The sequence below is a fragment of the Lepisosteus platostomus genome, chromosome 5 (assembly GCF_059453375.1).
Source record: "Lepisosteus platostomus isolate fLepPlt1 chromosome 5, fLepPlt1.hap1, whole genome shotgun sequence".
Classification (NCBI taxonomy): Eukaryota; Metazoa; Chordata; class Actinopteri; order Semionotiformes; family Lepisosteidae; genus Lepisosteus; species Lepisosteus platostomus.
Window position 1 is genome coordinate 36,087,075 of NC_142615.1, and position 25,088 is coordinate 36,112,162.

Here is a 25,088-nt window from a genome sequence, read left to right on the forward strand (position 1 = left end):
GAAGAGAGCACAGCCCTTTTCCGCCCTGCCGCGTGTGTCTCGGTAACTCGCTGTGATCGTATAGTGGTCAGTACTTTGCGTTGTGGCCGCAACAACCCCGGTTCGAATCCGGGTCACGGCAGAATAGGGGCGTCTGCTTTTACTACTCGCACGAATGAAGGCAAAAAAAAGCCAATCGATGTGAACGAACGGCGCTTTACAGAGGAGTACTGCCTGACTGGATCGTTGATGAACGACAGAGGCCACTCCGACCTCTTCTCGGTTTTCTTCAATGACTTACTAAGGATCTTCTTCACATTCGCCCATGCAGGGGAAGCCAGTTACACCAAAGCAAACGCAGGAAAGTGCATTTCAAGCAGAGACCAGGAGGGACTTGTTTACACCGAGAGTGGGCGGAGAATGGAACAATGCGCCCAGCCCTGTTGCTGGAGCCGATTCTTGATGAGCTCTTGGGCTCACTAAGAGGCCCCCGCTGGATGCTAATCTTTCTGTTGTTCTTGCAGGTCCTGCGCTGCTTTTGAGCCGACAGAGCTCGTCCTGGTCTGTCGGCACAGCCCAATTGCAAACGATCGGCTCCGCGTACAGAAGGAACGTGCGTTTGGTACAAGAGTGCACGAAGGCACCGGAAATACATTGGGAACAAATGACCGGTCGCTCAAGACCTCTGTGAAGTACAGGAGCGTGCAAAACGAGGCTGTTTCCGCCCGGTCTCGAACCGGGGACCTTTCGCGTGTTAGGCGAACGTGATAGCCGCTACACTACGGAAACCTGCAGGAACCGCTGCTGGTGTCTCGCTTGCGTTTCGGGCTGAGAAAGGGACGCGTCACTTTAGGCAGGGGGCGCTGGAGAGAGGAACAAAGGGCGCGATGAAACAAAATGCCGAAACCCGGGATCGAACCAGGGACCTTTAGATCTTCAGTCTAACGCTCTCCCAACTGAGCTATTTCGGCGGTGCGCGAAGCCCACAGCCACCTGCTCCAGCCTTCCTGTGTTGTGGCATGAGCGCACCAAGAGTAGCGGGAGAGTGTTGCAGGAACGTCACTCAGAAGGAAAGCCACCCAGCTGCGCCCTCTGAGCTCTGTCCAGCGCATCTTCCTCGCATGGACTCCTGCCTGCGACGGGCAGGAAACAATTAGCAAGAACAGAACGACACCCCATGGGTGTCTCATGACCGCACCTTAGGTTGTGACACGTGCAGGTGTGAGGGGTTGCCGGGCTACTTTGGAGCAGAGCTTGGGCGGAGGGGGGGCGGGAAAGCAGACAAAGAGGTGACACCTCAAGGTCTGCACGATCACAGCAAACTTAATTCTAATCACGACTAATTTCACTAAAAATAATGTAATATAAAACGGATGTTTTTAACTTTATTGTAGTGTTTTAGAAACGAATATGTCTTCAAAAATTGTTATTTTTCACTCCTAGGAATGAAAGCTGTTGTTATATGATGTTTATTTTCAAATTTTGAAAAAAGGATTCTAGCTTTCTCCCCTTGCAGGCATCGGACACAGAGAACCTCATGGTTTTCCTAAAAATCTTTTTTTTATGTTCCCTGGTGTTCCAAACTTAGTTTTAATCAATTTTAATTTGTTATTATGTTAAAAACAAGGTAATAACTTCTTAATTGGACTATAAATAATGTCATATTGTCTGCTATAAAACTGATGTTTTCAACTCTATAGTAGAGATTCAAGAATCAACTAATAGAGAATTGAAATATAAAAAGGGCATAAGAAGACAACAACGACCACAAGATAGAGATATTGTCCAAAGAGGCAAGAAGGGCAAAGCCGCAATAAGGTAAAATCCTTTTTTGAAAGAGATTGCTGTCAGAATGCACATCCGTATCCCAAACAGAATCTCTAGTAAAATATGATCATTTGTGAAACAGACAAATGAGTGTCTGCTACAATATGATTGCAACATATCTGCATTTGTTGGTTTTTAAGGAGTAAGAGTGCAGGGGGTTTAAACCTGCGATCCAGTGTGTTGAAGAATTTCACAACACTACCTCTAGCACATCTGGAAATAAATCCTCAGGCTGCTTACTGCCCTGGGCATATACCAGGAAATTACAGGAGCACATCTATATATCACTGCGTTGAAGGAGGAGACACACAGTCACTGCAAACACATCCTAAATACAGTGTTTCAGCACTTTTGACCTCATCCAGAACGTATCATTTCTTGAAAGGGATTGCTGTCCGAATGCACATCTGAATCCCAAACAGAATCTCTAGTAAAATACGATCATTTGTGAAACAGACAAATGACTGTCTCAGGGGCCCATTCCTCATTCTCAAGACACATGTATGCAGTACGTATACCATGCATTGAGCAATAGGGACTGAAGACACCACAGGTAAGGTTAGATGTCATGTTCTATGATCATTTCATTCAGCATTAGGGACTAAATATAGTAAACGTATGATGCTAAAATGTTATTTTCACATATATTAATGTAATAACTGATTGCTTATGCTTTATAAACAAATCTTATTAAAATAAAAGCTTATGTTTTGTATTTATCTTGTACCATAGAACATGATTTTCATTGTATTTCAAGCCCACAAAGTGTCCAAATGTTCTATGATTATTTCTTTCAGCATTAGGGACTAAATTTACTAAACGTATGATGCTAAAATCCTGAAAAAAGGATGTGCTCCATCTCGTCAGTAGATTGGATTCCAAAACTGATTTGGGTCAATATACATTACCTTTGAAGATAAGGTACAGTCTACTGTAGGGAACCATCAACTTAGAAAGCATTGGCCTTCCCTGGGGGGCAGGTAGGTGCAAAAGATAAACCTTTATCCTATCTTTATCTTAAGATAAGTGGCCAAGCAGTATTTTTCCAAGTTTCACCAAGCTCATCATGTTGCCATAGTAGACAAAGTTCTATAAAATGTTAAATAACTTTTAAAAAAAGCATCTTGGTCTTTCAGTACTGTACAAGGTGAATTAAACTGTCCCTGGTAATGCAAAGTAATTAGAAGCATCCCAGAAACTTTATCTCTAGAAACATTAGCTGTTTTATATCATGTAATTTAGTGTGATGTTGTCAGAATTCAAGGACATTATCACACACAGAAATTGGTTCAGTTAAATCTAAAAAACACAGCTAAACATGGGTTTAAATGTAAAATAGAAGTCTTACCTATTGTCAAAAGATTTAATTCAAGAAGTGATGTAATAAATGATTGCTTATGCTTTATAAACAAATCTAATTAAAATAAAAGCTTATGTTTTGTATTTATCTTGTAGCATAGAACATGTTTATCTTTGTATTTCAAGCCCACAAAGTGTCCAAATGACGCACTACATGATATAAGGAAGATTATCACATGCATATCGGTATTATCTTTCTTATGAAAATGCATTCCTTTCATTACCGTTTACTTTTTAAAATGAACTCAAATTGTGTATAATGTAATAATTTAAGTAGAATAGATTCAGGTAGAAAATATAGAGTCATGATGTTTATGGCTAACATCATTTCACATGGGTGAATTTTAAGCTAAGAAATAAAAACATTTACAATGAAGATACCATTGCTTAATTTTAAATGCCTTTAAAAAATAAATACCTCCTGAGAATAATTTGCCACTACCAGATCCGTGGTAAGGTACTGTTTGAATCCAATCAGGAGAGGAGCATCCATCTATAGAGTCCAGCTTGGGCCGCTCTCTTCTGGAGAGCCTGCTGATACTTTTTAACTACTCGGGGCCTGTAAGGATATAAAACACCGGTTTAAACATTTTATACCTATAAGACAAATTAGAATTTTAGTAAAAAATAGATCTGAAAATTAAAAAGTCTTACTGCTGATAGAGTTCTTCAGATCTCACATCTTCCCCTTCCTTATCCGCTTCTGCTTCAGTTTCTAGAGCAGCCTCTGGCATCTCTTCCTCCTGGACAGTGGCCTCTTGCTCTGGGCCGCTGGAATGCAGGTAGATTCTTTTCAACATGCTTTTACATAATATGTTGTAACAATGATTTCAAAAAGAAACTACAGAAGCCTTACAGATTAATAATATCTCACCTTGCCAATGTGTCTTCAGGCTTCCCATGTACAAAAAGGCCCAAGGACTCTAGCAGTCTTACAACCGCTATCCTGTTTGCCTCACCAGACACGATCTCTATTCTGTTGTAATCCACGATGACCCGTTCTTCAGGTGATTTATCATGTCCTTCCTCGCCTGTTGAGAGGCCATCCTGATCTCTTCTGCCGTGGCGTGCTTCATACACGCCCTCTTCAAGTGAGCAGGAAGCTGATCAAAAGTATTCAGGCACATCTTGCACACCAGGGGAATCCTCGCGGGTTTCCTTTGAAAATAAATAATACCATCTGTGTATAGAAACAAGCTAAGACTGATTTCTTAAATTATCCTTAATTTTCTCTCTCATAGTTTGAGCATAATGATTTTATTGCATTTATATAAGAAATGCTCATTGCTCCAAAATAAATAATGGTTTCATAAAAAAGTGAACACTTACTTGGTCTCAGTCACAGACTTTCTAATAGGAGCCATTGTGGAGTTCAGCAACTGCAGGTCCTAGAAGTGGGGAAGGAATTTTAAAAGAGAAATTGACTTACAATACAGAAAGAATGGCTGAGGGATCACTAAAATATATATATATACAAATTCCAAAGACTGAGTCCATATAGAAACAACTACCTTTCATATTCAGTATAAGATGGAGAGATGAATTGGCCCTGAAAATCCACTGCAATGAGAAACTGCTCCTGCCATTGTGTAAGAACAAACATACATTCTCATCTATATTAATTTGCAGTTACACTATTGCAATTAATCTGTATCCATTCTGCATTCATATCTACTAGAAAGAGCTCTCAATTAATTAAATGCCCCATTGAACTGGCCCTGATTATACAATGCAAGGAGAAGTCTTCTAAGCCAATACTTGTAACCAGAAAGAGGCTGTATTTCAATTATACAATATATAAAACAATACCATTTAACACAAAGATATAGTCCACACCTCAGCATGCACATGATGAGATTCTTGATATTAGATTAGTAAAAACAATATCAATGCACTGAGAGATGCTTAAGAATAAAGATGCATCTGCCTGACTGCATATTAGTTTTAAAAGGTTATCAGCAAATGCATTTAAAAGTAAAAATGTCAAGTCTTACCTCTTGATCGTAGTGGTGATTCAATATCCAGGACCTTAGTCAAGTCTCAGAGTTACTGTACCTCCTGTCTCGATTGCAGGTGAAAAGTGAAAGGTATATTGCACTCAGCAGAAAGTTACCCCGAGCAAAGACTCCACCCCTCCCAGAAAACAGCACTTCCCTTTGGCAAAGCAGTGGGTGGATGAAGCCTTTGCTACCATTATCAAACACAGAAATCGTTATAATATAATTTTAAAAACATGGCTAAGCATGGCTTTAAAGTATATTCAACAGTGCAGGTGCATTCAAAGAAACAGAGTTTCCCAAGCCCTCGGAAAGAATGACCATTTCTAAAGATGTCTAGTTTCAAGCATTAACATCTGAAGTACCTGTCTTAGCTGGGGCAGGAAGTTTGCCAAGCCACCTGAAAGAATTACCATTAAGAGTGAGATTTTTTATCAGAACTGGAGGGAGCCAAAAGAAGGACATGATCTAAGGCTGCAAGAGAAGAGAATTAAGGTCCTGGGGGTGTATTTTGGAGAAGAGGTGGGAACAGTAAATTGGCAGAACAAATTGCCAATCTTAAACAAAAAACTGATGCAATGGAAGGACCGAGACCTCACCATGACAGGGAAGGTGCTGGTCATCAAAGCCGAGCTCTTGCCTGTCTTGAATTTTCTGGCTTCTACCTTCCCAATCCCACACCGTGTTGCGGCGGTGCCAAGGAGATTGATGTTTCAATTTCTATGGGGTGGGAAGCAGGAAAGACTCAGAAGGGAAATAATGTACAGGCCGCTACCCTGAGGGGGGAAGTCTGTCCCAGATATTCTTACGAAGCTGCTGTGCATTTTCCTAGCCTCTGTGCTGAGAGGCATTGCAACAGCACTTGCAGCACGTACCTGGACTTATTTTTCCAGGCTCTGGGTAGGTAGGGAGGTGTTCAGAGTGTGGGGTGTCAGACCCAAGCTGGATGTCCCACTCTCTGACACATGCCCTGCAATTTATGGGACAGTTAAAAGTTTTCTAAGATCTCACCCAATTGGCCATATTCCCCTCCGAGATGTCAGCATCCAAAAACTGGAAGATTTCGTTGCAACCCAGAACAATGGGCAGACCCCTGTGGGCATTTTAACATCAGCCCAAACAAGGAAGGTGTGGAAACACACATCCTCTAAGTTTCTGTGCAACATTCACAGAGATTTAGCCTGGAGTGTCGTCCACCAGTGCTTACCGGTACGAACTTTCTTGTACCGTAGGGGCCTCACCCCCAGCCCTCGCTGCGTTAGGGTGGGCTGCGGCGAGGAGGAGACTGTGACCCATCTCCTGTGGTCCTGCTTTTTTGCTAAGGCCTTCTGGGCACAGTTTGAAGATTGGTTGCAAGCTCTCTCGCCCCAATTTACCCTGACCGCTGCTTTTGTCATATACGGCATCTCTCCTGTCAAACTTCCTCCTGACGTGTTTGACATCTGGGCCGTGGTGAACAGTGGGAAAGACGCCCTGTGGAGAGTGAGGAACATGGGGCTGTTCAAAGGCATCGAGGTCCCAGTCAAGGCAGCAGGTAGCCTGGCCCTGTTCATCACCCGAGAGAACTATTACCTCAGAGAAGGGAGAGAAGGGAGGGAGGAAGCAGAAAATCTGTGGGAAATAGAGAGCATAAGTCAATATCTCAAGAAACTGTGAAAAACATTATCATGTTTAAGTAAAGAATGTGATTTGCACCAGAAAAAAAGAAAATTGTTGCTATGTAACTGGTACCGTGTCAAAATGTAATGAGATGTGATCATATATACTGTTTTAAGTATGTATATTAATGTAAAGCTTTCTAATTTGTGATGTCCTGTATTTTTTGGTGAAAAGAAAATAAAGTTCTTAAAAAATCGGTTCACCCAGGGTGAGGCTCGGCCATTGCACTCCGGCTATGCTGACCCCTGCGAATTCCCCAAATGTGGGAATCTCGACTGCATAATTTCTGGTAGTGGGGGACTGCGTTCGCGCTCTCCCCTGATGTGCTTGGTCCAATATCAGATACAGAAGAGTTACGACACCACGATCTGCGATAGGATCCCAGTTCGAAAGGAGTCGATGCCACTGCTGGTTCCCAGTTTCTTTTAGTTAGAGGTCCGGAGAAGCATTTCAAGCTGGTTACACTACTCCTTCCAGACATTCATTCCCTTTTCAAAGTCAGTCGTTTTGCTGTAGTCTGCATTATTTAGGCTGATTATCGAGGTTAGCCTTTATTTGGTCATGGGGGCCTCAGTACTGTATGCTAATTCTCAAGACAGTTTCACCCGTTTTCTGATTGCTAGGTTCTGTACCAGTGCAGACAAGTCAAACAGTGAATGGTTGTACCTCTATTGTATCCGTGCTCAATGAATGAAATCAGTAATAAATGAATATATATATAGTTATACGAAAAACAAGTGGTTTATCGACTCATCTTTGCAGATTTAGAGGCAGCTTCGATATTCGTTTTACAAACGGGTTTTTTTTTTATATGGGTCACACACATGCCATAGCAACAAAACATCTCTAGAGATGAGGCTATAGATCACCTTTCCATCCTCCAGGTTTTCCTCCCAAAGCCTACGGTACCAATGGCGACCCCTGCTGGCCGAGAGAGCAAAAGCTTGCAGCACCTGGTATTCCCAGGAAGTCTCCCATCCAAGTACTAACCAGGCCCAACCCTGCTTAGCTTCCGAGATCAAACAAGATCGGGCACATTCAGGGTGGTGTGGCCGCAAGTGAAAGCCATGGCGCCTAACTCGCTACTTGAAGCTGTGTGTGGCTGGGGCTCTGTGCCCCCCGAGCGGGACTGAAGGATCGTTCGTGTGCAACTCTTTGGGAAGGAGCCTCTTTCCAAATCGCATTGCGTACCTGGATGTTGGCGAATGTGCTCCCTTGTGTTGGCTTGTCCCGCACTGGAGGAGAACAAACAAACTGCACGGAGGAGCACAAGCCAAGTCTTCACAAGACAAAAACCTCCAGTGCACAGCACTCTGAAAACATTTCTGGGCTGTCGCGGGTTTATTTCAGCACATAAAGCGCACCAGTCCAACACGTTCGCGCTTTGCCCCCGGTCTCTTGCGCGAGTACTAAATCTCACGGCGCCAGCCAGCGGCCAGGAGACAAATACAATATCGCGGGACAGGGGGGCCTCGTCATTGATTGTTACATATGAGACGGGGATTAGGAGGAGACCCCGACTGATTGGTAAAGGGGAACACTAACACCAGAGAAACACCCCCGGAGTCTCTTTTTGAGAGACGCCCTGGGATTTCTTAATGGCCAAGGAGGGTCGGGACTTCGGTTTTATGCCTCCCCCGAAGGACGGCGGCTGTTTGTGCAGCAGAGTGTCGCCATCAGGATGCTGGGGCATAAGAAAGCCACACAGACCGCAGGGTGAGCGCTCCCTACTGGTCCCAGTCACACCTCTTGTAGGAGCAGCAGCAACCTGAGCTTTTCCGGGGGGAATCTCCCATCCGGGTGCCGGCTAGGCTCACACCTGCTGGACTGCCGTGGGTGAGCCCAGTCGAGAGTCGCAGGGTGAGATCTAGTCACCGGGGAGAAACGATACAATCGAAGGATTACTCGACTCCCAGCACTTGAAAAGACCGACAAATGACTCGTTCCCACCGGAGCTGAATTTACCTGCATGTGTCGTGTCGTCTTCTTCCCCCGCCCCGCTGTGTTTGCTGTATTGTCTTTGAAGCCGACCCCCGAGACGAGACGGGCTGTTCCTGTGCCCCAATTAACACTTTACAGGTGCCATTCCCCGGTATTGTGGCCATTGTCGGTGGTCACACACGATAAGATAAGGTGGAGGAGAGCGGGGCATGCCCAGCGCCAGACATTCAAGGAGGGGGCTGTGCGAGGTGAGGTGAGGTGCGACATGCCGGAGCCCCGACGCTGCTAATGCGGAGCACTTGTTGAACTAGCATTGAAAGGACGTGTGCGCACGGAGCGAGCCTTCCCTGCGGCGGAGTGTGGAAACTTTCTCCCCGCGCTGCAGGAGTAGTGTGCGCTGCAGCGGTGCCGAGAGAACAGCACAGAAGGCAGCAGGCTCTGGAGAGCGGGTAAGAGACGGAGCCTTGTGGGCAGGCGAGCAGGCCCGTTTTTTGGAAATTGCCGAAAAGGCTCCGGTGTTTGTTCGGTGCGTGGCAGGCGCACGACGCGAGCTTGCGTAGCGATTTGCGGGTCTGGTGCTATGCAAATGAGGCCGAATTGCGTCCTGGGACATGCTGCGAATGCGCATTTGCGACTGCAGATGTGTAGGAAACGGCGCGCTCGTTTTCTCGTTTTGCCCACCCTTTTGAGTGATAGTGTGGCGTGTGAGTGTGCGAAAGAGTGGGCCCAGCAGGAGGCGGTGGCGTGCGGGGCGAGGAGCTGGCCTAGGCTGCGCGCTTTGTGCTGTGGGTGCGGGCCGCTTGTACAGCTCATACTTACCTGGCAGGGGAGATACCTTGATCAGCCTGTAGGTGGAGTAGTTGGATTGTTTTCTTGTTTTGTGGAAGCAGTGTTTGCTTTGCAGTTTACGAAATGGCAAATTTTGGATCCCGCAAGAATGCTGTGCGTTTTGAGCTTTTGGATGATCTCTTCATGGATCGTATGCAGTTCAGCAGAAAATTGTTGCAGAAGGAACTTGGCTTTGAACCTCGGCACTTGGATTTCATCTTCGCTCTCCCAGGTCAGAAAGCATTTGAGGTTGTTTTTGCTACCTATTCTCTGTTTGAACAATGTGTGGATGTGTTTGAGGCAAAAAGAGGGAAAGTTCCTGCCCTTGAGAAGATCAACTTGCAGCCTCTGACACAGAGAGAGAGGAAAACAGTGCATGTTGTTATGTTCTCGAATCTGGCAAAGACGGAGGACATTCAAACCTGGCTTAACCAGTACTGCACCGTCCACCATGGAACTGAGGTTAGAGATGTTGACAGTATAAAAACAGGAGGCAAGGAAATTCGAGGTTCGTTTGCTACCGGACAATGTAAATGGAGGCTTAAGGCACCTGCCCTCTACAATCCGGCTGGGCACCTGCAATGGCTATGTTTTTTATGTGGGACAACCAAAGGTGTGTCAGCGCTGTGGTGCTGTGGGACACCTGGCATTGTCCTGCACTGTGAAATGCTGCAAGACCTGTGGCAAACAGGGATATTTAGCCTCTGACTGTTCAATGCTGCCAAATTGCAATTTATGTGGCTCGGAAGGACACGTTTTTAAGAACTGCCCTCACGCCTACGCCAATAAACTCAAAATGAGAAAGGATGAGGCAGTGCTTGTTTCAGCCAAACCGGCCCGAAAATCCAAAGCAAATAACAAGTCAAACAAAGAACCCTTGTTGGACAAAGACTCTCAGCCTCCAGCCAGGATCAGTCCTGCTGTGGCTCCGGGGCCGGTGGAAAAGAAATCCACTACGCCCCCACAACCGCAGACTGCACCAGACAAGCACGAGGGTTTGAAAACCCCCGAGAACAGCGAGGACCCCTCCCCCACTCCTGCTCCTCAGAACAAGGGCCAGTGTGGGGCCCCCCGGTGGAGCGGGTCCAGCGAGGATACCCAGGATTCAGCGGAGCTGCTTTTCTCAGACTCTGCAAGTCCTACAGATGCCCTCCTCTCCTCCATCCAGTCCATCACGGAGGATCTGCAGCAGATGGTGGGTGAGGGGGAAGAGGAGACTGGTGGATCGGCTGCACCTCTTTCCCCTCAGTGCTCCCAGGAGCTGGACTTGAGGAAAAGGAAAAATGACTCTGTTTTCTCCCCGAGCGAGGAGGAAGGAGAGCATGGTGATGGGGACAGCTGGAACCCCTCCACCCCTCCCTCTACCCCCTTCCTTGAAATGGACTCCGTGAACGCTTTTACTGCTGCCACCCTGATGAAGGCTCATTCAGAGGATGGCTGGCAGGAAATTGGTAAGAAGAAAAAGAAAAAGGTAACAGGTGAGACAGAAGAGAAATGTGTTTTGTAAAGACTGGTTCCACTTTATTATGTAATATGGCTCTAAACATAATTTCTCTTAACACCAGAGGTATCAATGACAGAGTTAAATGCCAGTCTGTCTTTGATTACCTCCAGCAGAGAGGGAGATGTGTTGATGTTGCAGGAGTGTGCTTTAGCCTATCAAGAGAGGTATAAAAGCTTTGAAGATAGGTGGGATAAAGGGCCTTCTGTTTGGTCAGGGGACAATAACAACAGAGCCTCTGGCGTGGCCATTCTTTTCAAAGGATGGGCTTTCAAATTGAAAAGTATTCAGAGGGTCATAGATGGCAGGTTGCTGGGTGTGGATGTCGAATGGGGGACTGTTAACCTGCGTCTAATCAATGTGTATTGTCCTACTGACGTGGGAGGAAGGGTGGAGCTACTCAAAGCACTCTCTCCCCTATTGTTATGTAGCACAGACGTGATAGTGGGAGGGGATTTTAATTGTATCTTAGAGCACACAGACAGGCAGTCTAGCTCTCCGATAAAATTGGATTCCAGCTCACTGGCCCTGCAAAACTTAGTTCAAGACTTTAAACTCTCAGACACATATAGATGTATATAGCCCACAACAGCAGGATATGCATGGTCAGGGAGGAATCAGAATTGACTATTGCTTTGTCTCAGAGAGAGTGAAAGTTGTTGGGGTCACTCTTCAGCCTGTCTTCTTCTCAGATCATCAGGCTTTAGGGTGTAGAGTGGAACTCCAGGGCGGGACTGTCTTTGGCCCAGGCCTCTGGAAACTCAACACAAAGCTGCTAGAGAACGAGGGGGTAGTATCCTGCTACAAGGAGAAACTATCACAGTGGCTGTCCTTGCAGTGTCGGTACAGGTCAGTAGGAGAGTGGTGGGAGGAGGTGAAGGTGAGGACAAAGGCCTTTTTCATGGCTGCGGGAAGGAAGGCTGCTGCCAGACGATGAGGAGTGCTAGCCAGGAAACAGAGGCAGCTGCAGCGTCTCTACACGATGCTGCACAGTGGCTTCGATGTGCTCGAGGATATCACCCTTTTAAAAAAGGACATCCGGAGCATAGCCGAAGAAAGTAGTCGAGGAGTGCTGTTAAGAAGCAGAGTGCAGTTCTTGGAAGAAAATGAGAAGTGTACTCGCTTGTTTTTCAGGAAAGTGGTAGGCTCCAAGTTTGTCATGGAAAGTGTAGTTGATGAGGAGGGATGAGAGAGAACAGAGCCGAGTGCTATCCTCTCCTGCACCGAGGCCTTCTACTCAAGACTGTACAGCTCTACAGAGATAAAGGATGAAGACATTCATTTTTTTACCTCAAAGCTAGAAAACGTTTTGAGTGAAGAAGATAGGGAAGTACCTGAGAGGGATTTGACAGTAGAAGAGCTGAGACAGGCTATGGAGAGCTTACAGAAGGGGAAAACTCCGGGTGCTGATGGGCTCCCTAAAGAATTTTATTGCACCTTTTGGGATCTGCTTCAGGATCCGCTACTGCTCCTATTCGAGGAAAGCTATAAGACAGAATTGCTGCCTGACTCATTAAGAGAAGGCACTATCTCTCTCTTGTTTAAGAAAGGAGCAAAGAATGACATAAAGAACTGGAGACCCCTCAGCCTGTTAGGCGTGGACACTAAGATCCTGTCCAAAGCCCTTTTCCTGTGCCTACAAAATGTAGTGGCCTCACTGGTAGGGAAAGAACAGACTTGTGGGATAGCAGGACGCCTGATGAGCGAAAACCTGGCCTTGTTGAGGGATGTCTGTCTGTACTCAGAGGATCGCTCCCTCCTTCTGTGCATTTTAGGTGTAGACCTAGAAAAGGCCTTTGACCGCCTAAACCGGCAGTACTTAACATCGGTACTTGAGCACATGAATTTTGGCCCCATCATGAGAAAGTGGATTAACCTGCTGTACACAGGTAGCAACAGCAGAGTAATGGTTAATGGCAATAGATCACGCCCCTTTGAAGTCTGTTCAGGGGTGAGGCAGGGCTGCCCATTATCCCCCTTGTTATTCGTTTTGGCTATGGAGCCCTTAGCCTGTGCCTTGCGCCAGGATCAGGCCATTAATGGGATACCAGTGCCTGGAAGTGGGGGAGGAGAGGTAAAGACATCTCTATACATGGATGACATCACCCTGCTCCTCTCTGACAATGCCTCAATTAGCAGAGCTCTGCAGCGCTGTGATCGTTTCACTTTGGCTTCCTCTGCAAAAATTAACAAATCTAAGAGTGAGATTTTTTATCGGAACTGGAGGGAGCCAAAAGAAGGACATGATCTCAGGCTGCAAGAGAAGAGAATTAAGGTCCTGGGGGTGTATTTTGGAGAAGAGATGGGAACAGTAAATTGGCAGAACAAATTGCCAATCTTAAACAAAAAACTGATGCAATGGAAGGACCGAGACCTCACCATGACAGGGAAGGTGCTGGTCATCAAAGCCGAGCTCTTGCCCGTCTTGAATTTTCTGGCTTCTACCTTCCCAATCCCACACCGTGTTGCGGTGGTGCTGAGATTGATGTTTCAATTTCTATGGGGTGGGAAGCAGGAAAGACTCAGAAGGGAAATAATGTACAGGCTGCTACCCTCAGGGGGGAAGTCTGTCCCAGATATTGCTACGAAGCTGCTGTGCATTTTCCTGGCCTCTGTGCTGAGAGGCTTTGCAACAGCACCTGCAGCGCGTACCTGGACTTATTTTTCCAGGCTCTGGGTAGGTAGGGAGGTGTTCAGAGTGTGGGGTGTCAGACCCAAGCTGGATGTCCCACTCTCTGACACATGCCCTGCAATTTATGGGACAGTTAAAAGTTTTCTAAGATCTCACCCAATTGGCCATATTCCCCTCCGAGATGTCAGCATCCAAAAACTGGAAGATTTCGTTGCAACCCAGAACAATGGGCAGACCCCTGTGGGCATTTTAACATCAGCCCAAACAAGGAAGGTGTGGAAACACACATCCTCTAAGTTTCTGTGCAACATTCACAGAGATTTAGCCTGGAGTGTCGTCCACCAGTGCTTACCGGTACGAACTTTCTTGTACCGTAGGGGCCTCACCCCCAGCCCTCGCTGCGTTAGGGTGGGCTGCGGCGAGGAGGAGACTGTGACCCATCTCCTGTGGTCCTGCTTTTTTGCTAAGGCCTTCTGGGCACAGTTTGAAGATTGGTTGCAAGCTCTCTCGCCCCAATTTACCCTGACCGCTGCTTTTGTCATATACGGCATCTCTCCTGTCAAACTTCCTCCTGACGTGTTTGACATCTGGGCCGTGGTGAACAGTGGGAAAGACGCCCTGTGGAGAGTGAGGAACATGGGGCTGTTCAAAGGCATCGAGGTCCCAGTCAAGGCAGCAGGTAGCCTGGCCCTGTTCATCACCCGAGAGAACTATTACCTCAGAGATCTGTGGAGAGAAGGGAGGGAGGAAGCAGAAAATCTGTGGGAAATAGAGAGCATAGCTCAATATCTCAAGAAACTGAAAAACATTATCATGTTTAAGTAAAGAATGTGATTTGCACCAGAAAAAAAGAAAATTGTCACTATTTAACTGGTACCGTGTCAAAATGTAATGAGATGTGATTATATATACTGTTTTAAGTATGTATATTAATGTAAAGCTTTCTAATTTGTGATGTCCTGTATTTTTTTGTGAAAAGAAAATAAAGTTCTTAAAAATCAAAATCGGTTCACCCAGAGCAAGGCTCGGCCATTGCACTCCGGCTGTGCTGACCCCTGCGAATTCCCCAAATGTGGGAATCTCGACTGCATAATTTCTGGTAGTGGGGGACTGCGTTCGCGCTCTCCCCTGATGTGCTTGGTCCAATATCAGATGCGAAAGAGTTACGACACCACGAGCTGCGATAGGATCCCAGTTCGAAAGGAATTAATACAAATATATTAAAAAGCTTGAATAGTAAGATTGTAACTCCACTTTAAAACGTGGCAAGAAATAGACACATGGCAGGCTAAACCCTGGGAAGGACTCCAGTCCATCCCAGGGCAAAGATATAAAAAATAAACATATAGGCAGCACATATCAAGCCTTACAAGAAATCATTAACACCCTCAACACACACCACAGGTCCATTAAACTCAAATACACCAAGCATGGTAGCCTGATAGACTTCCTAGACACCATCACATACAAGGTTTCTTCCTTCAACAACACAGACAAACTGGACATCAAGGTATTTTTCAAAGACACATTTACACGGCTTACTGCACAAGGATAGCCTCCACCCAAAACATACTTTAAAAGGACTGGTAAAATCACAACTCCTACACTTCCACAAAATCTGTACACAACAACAAGACTTTGAGGAAGCCAAATACACACTCTTCCAAGCTTTATGCCAGAAAAGATACACACAAAGTTTCCTCAAAAATGTGGCACAAACATTTCTAAATAAAAAAACTCCAGATGACAGAAAAATACCCCTCAACACATCATATTCTCAACTCCAAAACCAACCAACCAAAAACCATGATATTAGAAAACACAAACATACTGAGGGAGCACAAAATCATATCTGCACACAAAAAAAAACAAAAACCTTCAGCATTAATTAGTCCAAAGCAAGCTAAAACCTGTACACAACAGATCATATACACCAAGAGCCAAACATTTCATAACAGAAAACAACGATCCAAAACAAAGAACTAAAGAAATCTTCCATTTGCAAAGGGCACTCTCAGAAAACATCAATAACGCTATCTACAGCATCCAGTGCAAAAAGTGCGGGGTGACCTATGTGGGGGGAACGGGTAACTCCATCCGAACCCAGCTGACACAACACAGGTACATCAGGAACCACGGGACTGGAAAGCAACCCCAACTGGACAGAGACAGAAAGAAAGAAAAAGGAAAGGGAGTGGATCAAAAGACTTAATACTATCTTTACACAAGACCTGTACATCAGAAAAACTGGGAGGGTTTTAGTCGTTGGAAGGAGAGTCCTCTCCTTGTCCCAGATGGTCCACTCTCGGATAAAGTCTGGGAGAAGGAGCTTCGTTCCCCTCTCCTAACTAGCCAGATCCTACAGGGACTGGAACTCTTCACCATACTAACACGCAACAAACAGAAGAATAACTGAAACCAATCAGCTATGGAAACTCACACAGCTTGCACAGTCCTACTAGGGAGGAAAACAAAAGACCCTGATTGCCTATTGAGATGTTAATGGTCCATGCATAATCCCCACCAGGGAAAGCAGAAACCCATTCACCAACTGAAACTGCACCTACTCATACAGAAACGTACAGAAGGAACACAGACCATAGGATACAAACTAGCCCCCTAGGAGGAACTACAACACACTGCCCCTTACAAAACAGGATAAAAACAAGCCAGCATGGACACAGTGTTCCAGAACAATGCCTGAAGAAGACCCAGGCAGAAACATAGCGACACACAGAAAGGCAAGATAGTCTTCCTATGGAGCCACAGATTCTACAGAGTTAAAGCTGCCTAACAGTGGAAACCTAACGGTGGATCCTGGAGTGGCAGATTGCTCTCAGGAGGTATTTATTTTTTAAAGGCATTTAAAATTGAGCAGTGATATTTCCATAGCACATGTTTTTACTCCTTAGCTTAAAATTCACCCATGTGAAATCTCAGCCATAAACATAGTGACTCTACATTTATCAGGTAGAAAATGTTTCCAGATTCCTGTTTTTATGGATCCATCTGCATCTTCCTTAAACTTTGTAAAGGGCCTATCCAAAACAACAATTATTGTAACCAAATGAAGACCACTGGACTGTCTCACCAAATCATTGCTAATTATATTAAGAACATAAACCATTTTCCGGGCTACATCCTAAATGATATCAGTGTGAAAGTAGAGGATCCCAGCCTGGCTAACCTCATCATCAACTTCCAAAGTATCCTAAAGGATATTCAGAAGAAGAACAGTAAGAATGTTGCCAAGAGATTACTAAAATTAGGTCATTTTCATTATAAAACTTCTTTCAGTTGTACTTTTAATTTGAATACAAAAAAAGTTGATGAGTAGTAATTTCTCCCACAGATATAGACAGTTGCAGAGTCCAGAACCAAGTACGAAGGATTGCTGGAAGGTGTTGATGGTTGCAAAGAGAGATGTGTTGCACAGACTGGGCAAAACATCACCTTGCCTGAGCAGCTTCTTGTACTGTATTACCTGCAGGCCTTTCTCCACCTGAAGCACCTGCAGCACCCAGGGGTGGTAAAGAACATGTTAAATCTTTGCGCATAGCGCTCCTTTGGAAGTACTTTGTCCAAGTTCAAAAGCAATCGTGGGATTTACTTCATGCGTGCAAAAAGCATGCCTCGCACGACAGATTTAAATGGGGAATGGAGCCTGCTTCTTGCTGTTTTTCCTGTGGTTGCAGTTACAAAGTTGATCGTGCTTTCACATTCTGTTAACAGTATTCACTGGCTGAGCTTTATCAGTTGGTTCGTAAAGGAATCTCTGCTTCGGTTCCAGAAAAGTCATCTGTAGTGTGTTTTTTTCCGTGCCCATGGCAGACTTTTAAAGCTGGTAGTAATGGCGGCGAAGTTAATTTTTTATCCTCTTTAAAAGAATAAGGACGGGCTGGGGCGAGCTCCATTTACCACTCTTTCAGCTAACCGCCGAACTCGCGAACTGATTACACTGCAGAGCCACAGGCGCCTCGCTTTTCTCCATTCTCTGGGTTAGGGTGAAAAAAATTTTTTGCTGGTATTAGCTGGCCTGCTGGGAGTACCTCTTCTTCACTGATAAGCAAGATTTGTGTTTCATCTTTCGCAAGCTGTATAGATTTCTTTCAAAACAAGTTGTTCCAGAAAGGAAACGGACACTTGCATTCACCTGAATTAAAAGGCATGAGATTTGCCCATAAGGATAAATTCTGTACAGTAAGACAGGAAGAAAGGCACCGCTGGGAATCGGACCCAGGATCTTCTGTTTACTAGACAGGCGCTTTAGCCAACTAAGCCACGGCACCGGCAAAGTGCTGTCCTTTGACAGCCACTTGGACACGTCTCAACTGCTCTGAGACATCTGCGTTCGGTGTGCACCGAGCCTGCTCGCCTTGCAAGTTGCCTCATTTACATGCGATAGTTCCACCACTAAGAGAAAGGATGAGAAATGGCTTTTATCTGTCACTTTTCATGTCAGAGGATCTCAATCTGCTTTCCCTGTACAAGAGGATGTCCAACTCATGTAGCTAAAGACGTAGACGACAGTGCTCCACTGAAATCTTGATCTCACAACCCTCGGCATGACTCCGCTGTGTTCCGCTTTAGACAAAGGGGGGAAAAGACTTCTTTCATCACACGTTTTGCACTGTTTACGGTGTTTGCAGTGCTCTTTCTTAAATGAAAACCAGGAATCGGCACCATATGAGGTGAGACTAGATAATATTGGAACAAGTAGCCTCGCCATTCCATGCGTGACGTGAGCAAAGTGTAATTCCTGTCTTTATAGTGTGCTTGTTAGAGACATAGCTGGCACCCAGAGCGCTTTAAATCCGGGAGTCAGCAGCCCAAGACAAGAGAGTTTCCTTCGTCTATGTTTTTTGCGTGAAGGGGGAAACCATGCGTGTGCTGCAAACGATCTTAGTATCGAAGTGCCGTCCCACATAACCGATCCGAACAATCTGCTTTACAGAGGAGCACTGCCGGAGCTTATCGTTGGCAAACTGAAGACCAGGCTGACCTCTTCTGTGACTCTTGAACACTGAGTCTCAAGGTTGTGAATTCAATCTCCACGCTGGCGGGAAATTCTATAGGTAATGATCACATTTTCTTGCATGCTAATCAAAAGAAATATTAAGAAACTTTTCCCGATACCAGTTTTTTACAAAAGTAAAGGCACACGGCACATGTGTGCCACATCACGTCCGAGTTTAGTGACAACTACCTCAGAGATTGTAAGCTGGGTAGTCTCAGATCAGATCACTTTTTTATCAAAGGTTCAAGCAAACCCAAATACTTTTGCAAGAGACATTTCAGAATCCCAGACAAATCCGGTACGATTGCTGGATCCTTTGAATTCGACTGAACTATAGCACAGATCTGCAGTCCACCATTAGAATACTGTGGGTGTGCTGTATAAGCCATACCGCCCAAAATAGTTCTAAAACAGGAGAAGCATCCTCGTTTAGGAATGTGGTATAAAGTGAAATGGTCTGGGAAGAGTCCTACATTTGAACAGTTCAAAATAGACGTAAAGGGGTATTTACGGACTCTTTCGAAATGTAAGAACAAGCTGTGCGGACCTTATCTTTATTTACTTTGTGTAATCATTTTTCATAAAGTGTCATTGTATTATAGCATGTGCCCCTGACGATTTTCTTGATACGTTATATGTGCTCTTGTTTGTATTGTATGTAGTTTTGTTGTTCAAATAAAAGGTAAAAGACACAACTTTCCGGATGCGGCTGCTGTAAAAATAAAAGGACATCAAGGGTGCTGTACGCAGAGGTCTGAAACCTGCTCAACAGAAGATCTTTATCAAGAGGTGTTAAAGAAGTAGAGATCTCGTCATGAGAGGGGAAGCATCTCAGAAAAAGCAGGTGCAGTCGGTTCCACGGTCATAACGCCACTAATTCGGGCGACAAGAGCAAAACCCACCCGGCTTCCTCCGGGCAAGTAATGAGACAAAGAGACAGTGCACAGCGGGTAGCGTGGCCGAGCGGTCTAAGGCGCTGGATTAAGGCTCCAGTCTCTTCGGGGGCGTGGGTTCAAAACCCACTGCTGTCAGGTGCTTCTGTCGAGACCCCCTTTCAGCTGGCTTCAGACGAAAGGGAGGGAACTGCTTTTTGGCAGTCTCTCGAGAAACTAAGCAAAGTGTTTAAAGATACTTTCTCAGCTTGAGATCAAGGCACAAAACAAAAACCTTCTTGCGTCCTCTCAACCCAAAAGCGCTTTGTCACTTTTTGCGTTATGCAGGGAACGATGTCTGCCCAGATCACTTTTGTGTCAATGCAAATCGTAGTGTGCCCTCCGTTTTAATGTTGGCTGTGCTGGCGTGCTGCTTCTGTCTGTGAAACTTGAATGTTCTGCTTCTTCACACCAAATCGTCGGCGGGGGTTGAGCTTGTTAAATCTTTGCGCATAGCTCTCCTTTGGAAGTACTTTGTCCAAGTTCAAAAGCAATCGTGGGATTTACTTCATGCGTGCAAAAAGCATGCCTCGCACGACAGATTTAAATGGGAAATGGAGCCTGCTTCTTGCTGTTTTTCCTGTGGTTGCAGTTACAAAGTTGATCGTGCTTTCACATTCTGTTAACAGTATTCACTGGCTGAGCTTTATCAGTTGGTTCGTAAAGGAATCTCTGCTTCGGTTCCAGAAAAGTCATCTGTAGTGTGTTTTTTTCCGTGCCCATGGCAGTCTTTTAAAGCTGGTAGTAATGGCGGCGAAGTTAATTTTTTATCCTCTTTAAAAGAATAAGGACGGGCTGGGGCGAGCTCCATTTACCACTCTTTCAGCTAACCGCCGAACTCGCGAACTGATTACACTGCAGAGCCACAGGCGCCTTGCTTTTCTCCATTCTCTGGGTTAGGGTGAAAAAAAAATTTTGCTGGTATTAGCTGGCCTGCTGGGAGTACCTCTTCTTCACTGATAAGCAAGATTTGTGTTTCATCTTTCGCAAGCTGTATAGATTTCTTTCAAAACAAGTTGTTCCAGAACGGAAACGGACACTTGCATTCACCTGAATTAAAAGGCATGGGATTTGCCCATAAGGATAAATTCTGTACAGTAAGACAGGAAGAAAGGCACCGCTGGGAATCGGACCCAGGATCTCCTGTTTACTAGACAGGCGCTTTAGCCAACTAAGCCACGGCGCCGGCAAAGTGCTGTCCTTTGACAGCCACTTGGACACGTCTCTACTGCTCTGAGACATCTGCGTTCGGTGTGCACCGAGCCTGCTCGCCTTGCAAGTTGCCTCATTTACATGCGATAGTTCCACCACTAAGAGAAAGGATGAGAAATGGCTTTTATCTGTCACTTTTCATGTCAGAGGATCTCAATCTGCTTTCCCTGTACAAGAGGATGTCCAACTCATGTAGCTAAAGACGTAGACGACAGTGCTCCACTGAAATCTTGATCTCACAACCCTCGGCATGACTCCGCTGTGTTCCGCTTTAGACAAAGGGGGGAAAAGACTTCTTTCATCACACGTTTTGCACTGTTTACGGTGTTTGCAGTGCTCTTTCTTAAATGAAAACCAGGAATCGGCACCATATGAGGTGAGACTAGATAATATTGGAACAAGTAGCCTCGCCATTCCATGCGTGACGTGAGCAAAGTGTAATTCCTGTCTTTATAGTGTGCTTGTTAGAGACATAGCTGGCACCCAGAGCGCTTTAAATCCGGGAGTCAGCAGCCCAAGACAAGAGAGTTTCCTTCGTCTATGTTTTTTGCGTGAAGGGGGAAACCATGCGTGTGCTGCAAACGATCTTAGTATCAAGTGCCGTCCCACATAAGCGATCCGAACAATCTGCTTTACAGAGGAGCACTGCCGGAGCTTATCGTTGGCAAACTGAAGACCAGGCTGACCTCTTCTGTGACTCTTGAACACTGAGTCTCATGGTTGTGAATTCAAACTCCACGCTGGTGGGAAATTCCATAGGTAATGATCACATTTTTTTGCATGCTTCTGTAGGGTTTGGGCATTTACTTGGACAATTATTAATTGTAGCAGTAAATCACAAAATTGATTCTTTTGATGGCTTTAGAATCCAACCATGCAATATAACTCAAACAACGCACACACACAGGTACTAATACACGAGGATACATTTATTAATACATAGAATATGCATATAAACAGATCTTATCGAGAGGGTTATCAGAATACAAAAGATATATATTCAGTCAGTTACAAAGAGTTACATATATCAAGAGGACATACATTCAGTATATCATTCATTTAGACCGTTTTGTAATTGAACTTGGTTATAACTTCTACATTAGATACTCAAAACAAGTACATAACTCTTGTTGGGATAACAATTGAATTCTCGAGCAGTAATGCAGTGAAGTTGAATACTCATCCAATCTCTGGGGATTCAGATCTCCTGCGGGCACAAAGAAACAGTTGCAGGCTGTTGCTGTCCAATCTGCGCTCTCTGGCTCGGTGCCAGGCTGTGCTGTGCGGCTTGTGACGGTGCGCTGCTGATGCTCTCTGAATACTGGCTAGTTAGTTTTGGCTGAAACTAGCGAAGTTTGTGCACAGGAGAAAAGATGACTGTGAGTCCCAGCAGGTCAGGAAGAAGACCAGTTCGTTCCTGATGAAGCGCTAGTTCTGAATAGTAATTCAGCTGTCCACAGTTCTGACCTTTTCACCAGGCCTGCTGCTGGTGCTAACCTCGGGTGGATCCTCTGGTTACTCTCTGGCAACCTCCGCTCTCGACTCTTAGAACAAAGGAAAGTTCTGGCACTCGGACACACTGGCCGTTCCGTGGTTGTCCGGGCTGAGTCTCAGGATGGTCAGGAGGCGCGCTGCGAGAATGTCCTGCCCTTAGGAGCCTTCTGCTCCTGGGCCGTCCTGCCCTGGAATTCTCCTTTGAATTCCCTTTAGAAAAGTCCACAGAATTCTACACTTAAGGCTCTCTGTGTTGCCTGTTTTTACCTGGAAGAACTTCAGCTCGTTGATTGGCTGAAAGTTCCATGGGCATCAGAGTCCCACGTGGGTTACTCGGCCCTACCAGTCCCTGATTGGTTGATCAAGGTGAGATATGAGTCACTTACTCCTGACACTTAGGAATGCAATCCAGATGTCCATCTGGCACTCCCTAGACAGATAGGCGCCAATGGATGCCTATTGATCATGATAGCCAGGCTTAGCTAAGTGCACCCCCCTTTGGGAGCTGTCCCTTATCAAAAGAAAACATCTTTAAATCAGCCTGCATGAATAGTTTCTCTGTGGCTGCACCACAGAGATGAACAGAGAGATGAGGCCTCATTTGGGAAAGCACTGAAACACTTAATTCTGTCTTATTAACAAGCATTGCCGCTACACTGGGATAGGACATTCCACACTGGAGTATTATTATTGAGAGACAGGATCACTGTCTGTTCCCCAGGCTGGGGCAGGAGATCCCACACTGTATCATTATTATTGAGAGACAGGCTCACTGTCTCTTCCTAAGGCTGGGAAAGGAGGTCTCACGCTGTATTATTATTATTATTGAGAGACAGGTTCACCGTCTGTTCCTCAGGCTGGGACAGGAGATCACACACTGTATTATTATTTCTGAGAGACAGGCTCACTGTCTGTTCTTCAGGCTGGGGCAGGAGATCACATTGTATTATTATTTTTGAGAGACAAGCTCACTGTTCCTCAGGCTGGAACAGGAGATGACACACTGTATTATTATTATTGAGAGACAGCCTCAGTGCCCCCCAGGCTGGGTCAGGAGATCACACACTGATCTATTATTATTGAGAGACAAGCACACTTTTTGTTCCTCAGACTGGGACAGGACATCCCACACTGGATTATTATTATTGAGAGACAGGATCACTGTCTGTTCCTCAGGCTAAGAAAGGAGCTCACACACTGGATTATTATTATTGAGAGATAGGTTTACTCTCTGTTCCCCAGGCTGGGACAGGAGATCACACACTGTATTATTAATATTGAGAGGCAGGCTCACTGTCTCTTCCTCAGGCTGGGACAGGAGGTAACACACTGTATTATTATTATTACTGAGATACAGGCTCACTGTCTGTTCCTCAGACTGGGACACGAGATCACACACTGTATTTTTATTATTGAGAGACAAGCTCACTTTTCCTCAGGCTGGGACTGGAGATCACACACTGTTCTATTATTAGTGAGAGACATGCTCACTGTTTGTTCCCCAGACTGGGACAGGACATTCCACACTGGATTATTATTATTGAGAGATAGGTTTACTGTCTGTTCCCCAGGCTGGGACAGGAGATCACACACTGTATTATTATTATTGAGAGACAGGTTCACTGTTCCTCAGGCTGGGACAGGAGATCACATTGTATTATTATTATTGACAGATAAACTCACTGTTCCTCACTGTTATTATTATTGAGAGTCTGGCTCCCTGTTCCCCAAGCTGGGACAGGAGGTCACACACTGTATTATTATTATTATTGAGAGACAGGCTCGCTGTCTGTTCCTCAGGCTGGGACAGGAGATCACACACTGTACTATTATTATTGAGAGACAGGCTCAGTGTTCCCCAGGCTGGGACAGGAGATCACACACTTTATTATTATTATTGAGAGACAGGCTCACTGTTTGTTCCTCAGGCTGGGACTGGAGATCACACACTGTTCTATTATTATTGAGAAACAGGCTCGCTGTCTGCTCCTCAGGCTGGGACAGGAGATCACACACTGTATTATTATTATTGAGAGACAGGGTCACTGTCTGTTCTTCAGGCTGGGATAGGAGATCACGCACTGTATTATTATAATTGAGAGACAGGCTCGGTGTCTGTCCCTCATGCTGGGAGAGGAGATCACACACTGTATTATTATTATTGAGAGACAGGTTCGGTGTCTGCTCCTCAGGCTGGGACAGGAGATCACACACTGTTGTAGTGTGCTCTCACGAGGCACCAGTTCTGTAGGGGTTTGTGCATTTACTGGGACAATTATTAATTGTGGCAGTTAATCACAAAATTGATTCTTTTAATGGTCTCAGAATCCAACCATGCGAGATAACTCAAACAACGCACACACAGGTACTAATACACGAGGATACATTCATTAATATATATAATATGCATGTAAACCAAACAGATCTTATCGTAAGGGTTATCAGAATACAAAAGATATATATTCATTCAGTTACAAAGAGTTACACATATCAAGAGGACATACGTTCGGTATATCATTCATTTAGACCGTTTCGTAATTTAACTTGGTTACAACTTCTGCATTAGATACTCAAAACAAGTACATAACTCTTAGGAATTACATTGATATCAACTGGTTGGGATAACAATAGAATTCTGGAGCAGTAATGCAGTGAAGTTGAATACTCTTCCGATCTCTGGGGATTCAGATCTCCTGCGGGCACAAAAAAA

General features: G+C 45.2%; 1 long non-coding RNA gene and 8 other non-coding genes across 9 annotated transcripts; 4 read left to right on the forward strand and 5 right to left on the reverse strand.

The window, feature by feature from the left end:
* The first annotated feature begins 49 nt into the window (after positions 1 to 49).
* On the forward strand, positions 50 to 121 carry trnah-gug (transfer RNA histidin (anticodon GUG)). The gene has a single exon. It is a non-coding gene; the product is annotated as a tRNA-His (tRNA).
* Positions 122 to 695: 574 nt separating this feature from the next.
* trnav-aac (transfer RNA valine (anticodon AAC)) lies at positions 696 to 768 on the reverse strand. Its single transcript has one exon. It is a non-coding gene; the product is annotated as a tRNA-Val (tRNA).
* A 109-nt stretch (positions 769 to 877) lies between these two features.
* Positions 878 to 950, reverse strand: trnaf-gaa (transfer RNA phenylalanine (anticodon GAA)). The gene has a single exon. It is a non-coding gene; the product is annotated as a tRNA-Phe (tRNA).
* Positions 951 to 4,160: 3,210 nt separating this feature from the next.
* Positions 4,161 to 5,308, reverse strand: LOC148665954 (uncharacterized). Its single transcript, XR_015936591.1, has 3 exons — positions 5,160 to 5,308; positions 4,495 to 4,553; positions 4,161 to 4,323 (listed from the first exon to the last, which is right to left on the reverse strand). It is a non-coding gene; the product is annotated as an uncharacterized LOC148665954 (long non-coding RNA).
* A 1,669-nt stretch (positions 5,309 to 6,977) lies between these two features.
* Positions 6,978 to 7,142, forward strand: LOC148665955 (U1 spliceosomal RNA). The gene has a single exon (XR_015938234.1). It is a non-coding gene; the product is annotated as a U1 spliceosomal RNA (small nuclear RNA).
* Positions 7,143 to 7,762: 620 nt separating this feature from the next.
* LOC148665956 (5S ribosomal RNA) lies at positions 7,763 to 7,881 on the reverse strand. Its single transcript, XR_015937273.1, has one exon. It is a non-coding gene; the product is annotated as a 5S ribosomal RNA (ribosomal RNA).
* A 6,803-nt stretch (positions 7,882 to 14,684) lies between these two features.
* Positions 14,685 to 14,854, forward strand: LOC148665957 (U1 spliceosomal RNA). Its single transcript, XR_015938662.1, has one exon. It is a non-coding gene; the product is annotated as a U1 spliceosomal RNA (small nuclear RNA).
* Positions 14,855 to 19,689: 4,835 nt separating this feature from the next.
* On the forward strand, positions 19,690 to 19,771 carry trnal-aag (transfer RNA leucine (anticodon AAG)). The gene has a single exon. It is a non-coding gene; the product is annotated as a tRNA-Leu (tRNA).
* A 1,013-nt stretch (positions 19,772 to 20,784) lies between these two features.
* trnat-agu (transfer RNA threonine (anticodon AGU)) lies at positions 20,785 to 20,858 on the reverse strand. Its single transcript has one exon. It is a non-coding gene; the product is annotated as a tRNA-Thr (tRNA).
* Positions 20,859 to 25,088: the final 4,230 nt, after the last annotated feature.